This window comes from Lepeophtheirus salmonis, chromosome 7, assembly GCF_016086655.4.
Source record: "Lepeophtheirus salmonis chromosome 7, UVic_Lsal_1.4, whole genome shotgun sequence".
NCBI lineage: Eukaryota > Metazoa > Arthropoda > Copepoda > Siphonostomatoida > Caligidae > Lepeophtheirus > Lepeophtheirus salmonis.
In genome coordinates, this window is record NC_052137.2 from 23,125,269 (window position 1) to 23,135,954 (window position 10,686).

Below are 10,686 nucleotides of genomic sequence, written 5' to 3' on the forward strand. Positions count from 1 at the left end.
AACACAGATAAGAAGATAACATATGTTAAACGATTTCCAAAAAATTAGATTTAAAGGCAATAACAAACGTTAGTTAATGCATCCTTTTCTTTTGATCTCAGTGATGGCAATATTTTTTATATTTATTAGACGGTAACGGAGTAATTTGAATTTTTCGAAAAAAAATTCTATTTTATTTTCTCAACTTCTTTCATTCTATATCATTTTTTCGACATACAATATCACAAGGATGGTTCCTGTCAGCTTCATGAATTTTTTTCAAATTATAGTTGGAACATTGAATATGCGAGAAAATTTAAGAAAAATAAATTCGTTAAAAAATGATAGAAAATTATACCACATATTATTTCAATAATAATCCTTCCAAGAGGATATAATATTTAAAGCGCCCTCTATATTGTTAACAAGACTAAGTATATCAGAACCCATTCAGAAGAGTTACATCATGTTATTTCAGCGCCCCTTGTCACATATATCAAATGACCCAAAAAGAACTTAATACAATAAATGAATACTAAAAAAATAATTTTATTGAGCTTAATTGTTATGAACAAAGGAATAATTACTTTAATAATGATTGCTCAACTTACTTAATTTCGCATACACATTCTTCATCTTCCGAAAGTAGAAGAAACTATTCTATTTTCTTTGATAATCGCAGTTTGCATTCGTATATGCATGTGAATTCTTATACTAACATACTTAGACATAGTAAAAAACAAAATTGTATGACATTTATAAACGACTTAATTAATGGAACCGCTACTTCAGTTATTGAGTTTACATTTTTTTTTAATTGATTTATATATAATTTGAATAAAGTCTTTATTTTCTAAATTGATCCAAACAGTTCTTGGCGCAATAGATTAATTAGACAACATATAGTTCCTCAACGAATCTTAACTGAAGTGAATTATCGATGGTTTTATTAGACTAATTTTTGGAATGTGAAAACTTGCAACTTAAAATTTTTATATGAACCTCAGGAGAAATATCTATAATACATACAGTTATTATTTTCTAAGGATAAAGCAACTAATGCAAAAATATATATATATCATTATAAGAAATTCAATCTTTTATTATTGATGAAATTAGATTTTTGGAAGTAGAAGCTTCCAAATAATGAGTGAAGTACGTATGATCCTGAAATTGTGGAGATCTTTTTTTTACGTGAAATTTGAAATAAAAAAGTTGCTTGAGATTTCCTTAATTATTAAATTTTCTTAGCATCAGCATTGTTCTCCCGAATGAAAACGGGTTAGTCGGAGTTTTTGGTGAGCCTTGGAACTTTAGGTTTTAGATGTTTAAACAATGTTGGAATGGCTTGAGAGTTGGAATTCCTTATTTTTTCAAAATATTTAGAGCACAATGGAGGAAGATTTCCCAAGATTTCATTTCTTTTTTAGGACCCATTGCCTTCCAAGGAATTTGTCCCTTGGAAATGAAAAAAGTGTCATCCCCTCAGCTCAAGAACGATTTCTGTAATCCACAGCGCACGACAAGAGGGCATACTCGGGGTATTTTAACGAAATATTATCGCCTTTGTCGAGTTCTTCACCTAAATATAGTATTAAATTTGGAACGTTTTGGGCACATAAGGAAGGCAGCTATCGTCTAAGCTGATGGCCGGGTGACGTAACTCTACTTATAGGGGGTTCTGAAGTATATGAGTACATGATTTTCACAAGTTTTTTCGTAAGTTAGATAAAATAGTTTTAGAAGTGAAAATATCTTACATTATGCATAATGAGAAAACGTGTCAGTTCTGGATTTATATTTATATTCAAATTTCTATTTACTTATTAATTATTATTATCGAGACCAGGAACTATTTTTAAAAAATACACAAATATTAAAAGTGAAAAATGATAAAAATTACTAACCTGAACTATAGGAATGATTTATATTATAGGTATTATTTAGATTAATTGATCATGCTTGAAACGTCGGTGGCATTTTTTAAATTATGATTACACCCTTGATTAGGGTTCTTTCTTTCATATGTGTAGGAGATGGCAGGTTAAAATTAGTGTTAGACCAGTCCCTAGGACCACCTGTACTGAATTAAAAAACAAGAAATAAAGTTTATTGAAGTCATCAAGGGCATAATTTTTTAGAATGATATGTAGGACTGAATTAGAATGTTTTCAGTCCTTAATAAGGACTAGACACTAGTACCCAATGCCCAACTTCAAATTAATTAGATATATTTGGACAATTTATGTATCCGAAATCTGTATTGAATTTATTATTAACTCTTTTACAACGACGTGACATACATGCGACATAGTACTTAACGCACTTCATTTTTGCATGCTTTATTTTCTATAGGTTAAGTTAATAACACATGTGGTACCCTATATACAAGGGTGGTCTGAAAAGTTTCCGATATTCTTGTAGAAATGGCAGTACTTATCAATAAAAGCTTGTCACATCTATTTAGCATCTGTTGTCAATTACTCACCAAAGTTTTCTCCATTTTGAACACTCAGTTGTTATGCAACAATCATTTGAGTAGTTGATGAGAGTGTTTTTGTGAAATGGACAAAATAGTGTATCGAGCTGGCATTAAATATTTGTGTTTGAAATTGTAACCTTTAAATAGATTCAAGAAATATCAGACATATATAGGCTTTTTGTGTTAAAATCTGACGCGTCAAAGTCAATCCAACTCGGAGTAATTGAGCAAAAAACTGTCTCATGAGCAATTATATTGCAGAGAAAAATGCCAAGAGCGGGTTACAGAGATGGAAGCATCGCTGGGTGAAGTCTGTAGAGTTACAAGGAGACTATGTTGAAAAATAAAATAAAAAAATTAGAAAAAAATGTCTTCCATCTTTGTAAAATTCGAAACTTTTCATACCACCCTCGTATATTCCAGTGTTATTGGAAATGCTGACAAAAACCGATCTATATTTCCAGTGAATCAAAGAGAGAAGTTTTTTTAAGATATATGATAGAGAAATTATTCTTACATCTTTGTTCTATTTTGCAAAAGAGATTAAGCTCGATATATTCAGAATATTCTAATAAAAAATAAATCAAAAAATTATATATTTTGTAGAGTAATTAGCAATAGAAGTGTACGGATTTAAAGGTTTTAGAGTAAACAAGATCATATTATTAAGAAGGATAGGGCAATAGTTTCTATCAATATCTTGAGTGGAAACAGCAATAATTGCTAAAACTCATCCGTGAAGTAAATTAAATTTTATTAAATAAATAAAGCAGCATATTATAAACTTTTGTGTTATACTCTTAATCTTTATTAAATTAAGATATATCTTCAATGTTATGCGAATATGTACGCATTTCAAAATTTTCAGTTTTTAATATGATGTTGATATTACTTCGAAAAGATAAGGGATGCAATTCGTTTATTTCAGATGTATAAATAATTAACATCTCCTATGTATTGATTGTAAACTATCTGAGATCCTTCAACCAAAATTAGACATAACCGATAACGTACCCAATCCTCCTTTATATTTTGTACTCACGATAGTTAAAATTTGTGGAGGTCAAAAGTGTTCATTGACCAATACATTATCACTGGAAGATAAAATTAACCTATCATATTTTTTTATACTCATGACTCTATTTCAACTTATGTAATTAAGGAATTATCAGAAAATTCATTGTTGATATATTTATATTTTTTTACCTATAGGCTATACATACAACGCCATCTGACGTTCCATATATAAGTGTGGGAACTGTGAAGGAATCCCCGCTCAACAGCCCCTGGCAACTAAGATTGGATTTTCTGAGGATCTGCTTCTAGGATTCCCTTGAATGTCCGTTTCTTCGTATCCCGTAGATTGTATAACGATGTAATAAAAGGATTTTAATATATATTAGTGTCTGATATATAATCAAACTAGGCATTAGAGGGATATATTTGTGATAGATAGTAAGTCTTTAAGTCCTTTTATTTCTTGGTCCCATTTTGACGATCAAATACATAGCAATAGATCACTATTTTCCTTAATATTCATGAAAAAAGCTTTTAATTTTTAGGAAAATGGGTTATTTTAATTTAGGCCTCCAAAATGGCAACAAAATATTGAAAATAAAGTTTGTTCTAAGTAGTACTTATATTTTTCTAAGAGTCAAGAAAATTCTATTTATTCAACTTCAAAGGATCATGATGAAAAAAGAAGTTCCAAGGAACGGGCTCTTTTTGATCTCCACAATTTAAATATTATGGAAGTTTTCTTCAAAATACTTTTCGAAATTTGATACTTGAACTCCATCTCATAACCTGTTGAGAATATGATGTATATTTAAAAAAAAATATATATAAATGTAACTTTAGAAGTATTTTTGATTTTTATGAAATGTTATGCCCTATGTATTTCTAATTGTAACATTCTGTCTCTATTAAAAATATAATATAATTAAATTCGCAAAAGCTTTTTTAATTTTAGTAATTATTACCTTCCAAAATAATAGCAACATAGGCACCTTATTTTTTTAATTAATCTTTCATCAATAGTACCCTATGTCTCACTCACTCCCTCTCATCATGATTGCTCGTGTGACCAGCCTAATTATGCATCAGAGTCGTTCCATGTAAAAATGTATATTGATAAAATATTATGAGATCTATCAACTAGGGTAAGATTAATTTTCAGAATATATATAATAATTTGTTAAAAGGAAAAACTATTAAGTAAGTGAATTTATTTAGTTTTTAATTGTCATCATATTAATCAAGATAGTTTATCGAAGTGTACCAAAAAAAAATGATGCCATATAATAGGAAGACCTTGAAAACAAATTTTGTTCCAACTAGTACTTATACTTTTACTAGAGTCAGAGAAAATTCGATTAATTCAACTTCAAATGATCATGATGAAAGAAGAAGTTCCAAGGATTGGGCTCTTTGTGATCTTCCCAATTTGAACCTTATGGAAGTGTTCTTCAAAAGAATGATATCACAGAAATGTGATATATAAAGTCCATCTCATTAACTGTTGGGAATGATTTGTATATTAAATATATATATAACTTCTGAAGTATTTTTGATTTTTATGTAATGTTATGCACTATGTATTTCTAATCGTAACATTTTGTCTCCATTAAAAATATAATATCATTAAATTCGCAAAAGATTTTTTAATTTCAGTAGTTGTTTTTCTATTAAAGTCATTTTAGTCAATCAATCAATACGTTAAGTAGATAACATATGTTAAACGATTTCCAAAAATAATAGATTTAAAGGCAATAACAAACGTTAGTTAATGCATCCTTTTCTTTTGATTTCAGTGATGCCAATATTTTTTATATTTATCAGACGGTAACGGAGTAATTTGAATTTTTCGAAAAAAATTCCTATTTTATTTTCTCAACGTCTTTAATTCTATATCATTTTTTTGTCATACAATATCACAAGGATGGTTCCTGTCAGCTTCATGAATTTTTTTCAAATTATAGTTGGAACATTGAATATGCGAGAAAATTTAAGAAAAATAAATTCGTTAAAAAATGATAGAAAATTATACCACATATTATTTCAATAATAATCCTTCCAAGAGGATATAATATTTAAAGTGCCCTCTATATTGTTAACAAGCCTAAGTATATGAGAGACCTATAACTTATAGGCTATAGGCTATAAGTTATAACTTATAGGCTATAAGAAGAGTTACGTCACGTTATTTCAGCGCCCCTTGTGACATATATCAAATGACCCAAAAAGAACTTAATACAATAAATGAATACTAAAAAAAAAAAAATTTATTGAGCTTAATTATTATGAACAAATGGAATAATTGCTTTAATAATAATTGATTTAACATAATTTAATTTCGCATACACGATCTTCATCTTCCAAAAGTAGTAGAAGCCATTTTATTTTCTTTGATAATCGCAGTTTGCATTCGTAAATGTACGTGCATTCTTATACTAACATACTTAGACACAGTAAAAAGTAAAATTTTATGACATTTTCCTACATTTATAGACGACTTAATTAATGAAACCGCTATTTCAGTTATTGAGTTTACATTTTTTATTTGATTTTACATATAATTAGAATAAAGTATCTATTTTTGCAAATTGATCCAAACAGTTCTAGGCGCAATAGATTAATTGGACATCAAGTGTATTTGCACAATGAATTAACTGGATTTAGAGTCGCATAAAATATATATATACATATAAAAGGTTGGATTCAGTGCCAAGATCACAAAATATTATTCCAAACTTCAATTATTTATTAAGAATAATTTATTTTTAGAAAACTCACTTCGAATACATAGTTTGAAAACAAAAAGTGATGTTATATAAAAGGCAATAAATACATAACACATATGACTGTGAACCTATTTCACTTCATGGGAAGTGAAACAAATATAAAAAATTATCCAATACAGTTTGAATGATGTTTCCAATAGGTCCTATTTCGGAAACAAATATAATTATCCCAATGAATTAATTGCATCATTAATGCAACATTAATATGAGAATATTTCATATTATTTAATTAATAATAAATTGTATGCTGACAAGGCATTAATATTAATGGATGGACTGTCATCCAATGTATCCTGGAGAACGTCTACTGACTCCCATGCAGTGGCTACATTTACAAGCTTTCCTTCAAATTAACAACGATGGAGAGTGTTTTTCAGTTTAAACTATTCCATATTATGATATTATATTACGTACATAAAACGAATATTGATGCTCAATTCTGACCCTCGATAAAAAATCATATTATAGTAAATGATTATTAAAATAATACCAATGGATTTACAATTAAAATTATGAAATAGTTTTTATTTTCCAATTAAGTCTCATTTTTTACACATAGATTGTAATTGTCGGAACTCTTTGATCATTATTCAAAATTATTTTTAAAAAAGGATATCTTTCCAACGGGGCGTTTTACAATAGGATGGGTCATTTTGAAGGAGTTTGATCAATTTTTCGAATTTTAAAAACGGAAAATCCGGAAAATGTGTTTATTGCTATAAAAATTATTCTTTCAAAATATTAACTCGAGGGTGTGGATTTCAGAGGTTCTCCAATATTTAAGTATACAGAGGTATATAAAACATATCGTAGAAAGCGGGAACGGCTTTTTTCTAGTGCCCATGAATGACGGAGAGACGAGAGCAACACTGAGTTTTTGAAAGTTATAATTGCAATTCCTTCTTGGATCGAAGTAGACATTGGAGTAAATGGAGCCTATTTGTTGCCACTATATACGGAGTAGGTGTTCATGAAAGTTAAGCTGATCTCCTCCCAAACATTCTTCAAATTGTCATGTTTATTTTCGGTTTCTTTGATTTTTTCATACCGGCAGGACATATTTTATGTATTCCTGTACAAATACCTTTTTAAAATGTGGTATTTTCCATAAAGTTGATTTCTTCTTTATTAATAGTAACCTTTTTTAAAGATTATAAATATCATTGTTGAAAATCGATATGAAAAAAAGTATCAACGGTTATAGTTAGACATTTCAGAACCGAATATATCAAAATAAATATGCATGACTAAAACACAAAAGTACTTTATACATCTTTTAACAGTAGTAATGGGCATTTTTAGAGTGCGAGGATAAGGCTGGAGCGAGACTATTGAATTAATTAATTATTAATGAATACCTCTGTTGAAATTATCTGCATGCTATATTATTTTTGAAGGAGAATCATCCGATATGCAATAACTAGAGGTAAAAAAAATATGAAAATGGAAGATCGCGCACTTTTTGTAATTGTAGTTAGAACAAGGTTTTTTATTTTCCAATACAGTGATCCTTATTCTTTTATTCTTGAAGGGAAAACATAAATATAAAGTAATTTTTAGTGAATAAAAGACGAGGCGTAAGACTAAGGATTTGTTTCCAAGTTATAAATGTAGTCCTTGTTGTACTTGGAGTAGAATTGAGGATTGACATCAGAGTAATTCCTGCTTATAGCGTTGCCAGAGTCTGCATTTATTTGAGCAAGTTTATTTTCAGCGAGTGTCATTTTAGCAACATTCTTTTGAGCAACTATTTATACAACTGCGACTCTTTTCAGTGTCGTTAATTTCAATCGATATTTTCAAAATGAATGACGTCATTATAAATTTCAACATATATTTGCCTTAAATAAAAACGAAACTTGAACCCTTTGATTTGTATAGGATAAAAATAACAATTAAATTTCTTTAGGAATCGAATTTCGGACTATAATCAGTAATAATGGAAAAAATATTTAAAAATTTAAAAATATATATAATTAAATTTTTAATTGAAATGTAGAACCTCCAAAATACGTACAATTGTCCTTAAATTGTGCATGAAATAATCAATTAATATTATTACAAATTTACTATGTTCCCATATCATCGATTTCTAGTATTTTTATTTTCGACCCACTCTAATGTACAAAGTGTGGGTGCAAGTTTTTTGCTTTCTCCCCCCCAACCCAGCGTTTGGTACACATTACTTTAACCCCTTCTCCTTATTAAGTGCGTACCACCATTATAGCTTGTCTTTGCAATTCCAAAACCCATCCCTCCTTTATATTTACATACGTACTTTGTACATGGGACCGAACTGGATTTACACCGAAAAGAAACTTAAAAGAAGGCCCAAAATTAGTTAGTACTTACTCTATTATTCCCCACCAATGAAGTAATTATTCAATCATTGTTGAGAACTGTTCACAGCTTAACAAAATACCATTCGAATTTAACCAATCAACGTTCAAAATACAGATTAGGAAAAACATCGACGGCTGATCACAAAAAAAAAGTGTAAATTTTTGTGTTCACAATGTAAACCCATGTCATTAATACAATAAAATGACAGAATACCTTTATAGAAAACAGCTGCTCTTACCGCAAAAATTTTGAATTTACAAATAGAGTCAAATTCAAATCATAAAAAAGTTTTTGGGGTTTCAACTCTACCCCCACCCCTTCCCATGATCGCATTTTTTCACACTCTTACTTTGTAAAGTACACAATTTCACCTCTCCTCCTCCTACCTACGAATGTAATTTGTAATAATACTTTTTTAAAAAATACTGCTATAAACTAGTGTTAGTAGTCGGCATTGCTAGAGTAATTAGCAGTCGGTTAAAAGAAATTTTTTATTTTGATAATAGATAGAAGGTTACTCCCTAAGAAATCCTCTTTATTCTTTGTTTTTCATGAGCACTCTCACCCAAAACTACTCAATATTTATATCAACCCAAATGTGTTCTGTCCTCTACAATGAAAGAATAATAATAAGGGTTTGAGAATAAAATAAGATTTTGTTGGGATGACGGACGACTACTTTATTCTTTTGAGCGCTCACTATTAAATACAAAGAAAATTCATTTTAACATGCCAGCGTTTATATTTTATTCAAATCTAAACATATGCTGAAACTGCACATGAATTATGAATGAATACACAAGAGACCAAAAACAAAAAGAAACTCTGCTCTTGTTAAATACACATTATACCACAAGAGTAGTATATCTTACATCAAAAATATTTATATCATTTACATCAGGGAGCACTTTATAGTTTCGTTTTCACAATTTCATGCATACATTCAGGCAAACAGAAAGATAAACTTTGTTTTATTATTATAGATATCCAGATAAGAGGAGCTTTTAATGTTACCGTTCATTAATTCCAAAAATATCTATATAGAAAATTTTTCAACTTTACAAATATGTATTTAACCCTTTGACATCCATAGGCTACAGTTATCCCAAAATTTGAAATGCAAATTTTAAGACTAATCTTTTTTTTTACAAACAACAATATAAAATTAATAATATTTTTGAATGTATGACAATTATAATTGTCATACATAATAATTATTACCTTATTGGTATTTCTAAAAATAAAAAATATATTTGGAACTTTAATCTTTAATTGAAATGATGTAATTTAGAGTTAGTAGTTTTGATATCCATAAATATGGCAATTCTCGATAACTTTTTCCACTTGATGTATTAATATGATGCTTCATTTTTATCATTGGATTGAATTTTATCTAATAGAGTTTTTACTCTTGATATATTTGTATTTGGACACAAGTAAAATATAGTAGAAATAGGCAACAAAAGAAAAGTTACAACCAAGAAGAACTCAAATCTTGTTCCTAAACTATTGCTGCAATGAGTTTGAGATAGCATTTCCATTATAGGGACTCTTTGATGTACATTAATAGCCACTAGGTTCCCTCTATAGAATCAAAACCAGATTGAATCTCAAATTTTTAAAACTAAGAGAAATTTCTGTCGAAAAATTCAAATTACTTACTGGCATCGTTTTCTTGTTACATAAACTTTACTTTGAGCTTTAATTTTTCACACTTCATAATGTTTTCAGTCATAATTATCGTTTTAAATTATATTAAGTTTTGAACTCATCTGTGCATCTGTAGAGAAGTCTTACCGGATGTTTTGCAGTCTTTATTACAACCAAATTTGAAATAATGTCATAGTTGATGAGTTAATTGAACACGTAGCTATTTTATTAATAAAAGCAATTTATTTTTTTATCACTAAATAATTACTATGAAAGGCTTTACTCAGCATAAAAATGGTAATCTCAACTTTGTCCAACTTATCAGTTCCTTATGGGTGTCACAAGGTTAAAAAAATAATTACTAAACCATATTTCTGCCAAAGTTTTCTGTTTACACATTGTTAAATATAATTAATAAACATTAAACAT

The 10,686-nt window shown here is 28.6% G+C and overlaps 1 long non-coding RNA gene across 1 annotated transcript; it reads left to right on the forward strand.

Annotated features, from left to right (window-relative positions):
- The first annotated feature begins 2,517 nt into the window (after positions 1-2,517).
- On the forward strand, positions 2,518-5,109 carry LOC121121942 (uncharacterized). Its single transcript, XR_011781110.1, has 2 exons — positions 2,518-2,883; positions 3,674-5,109. It is a non-coding gene; the product is annotated as an uncharacterized lncRNA (long non-coding RNA).
- The last annotated feature ends 5,577 nt before the right edge of the window (positions 5,110-10,686 follow it).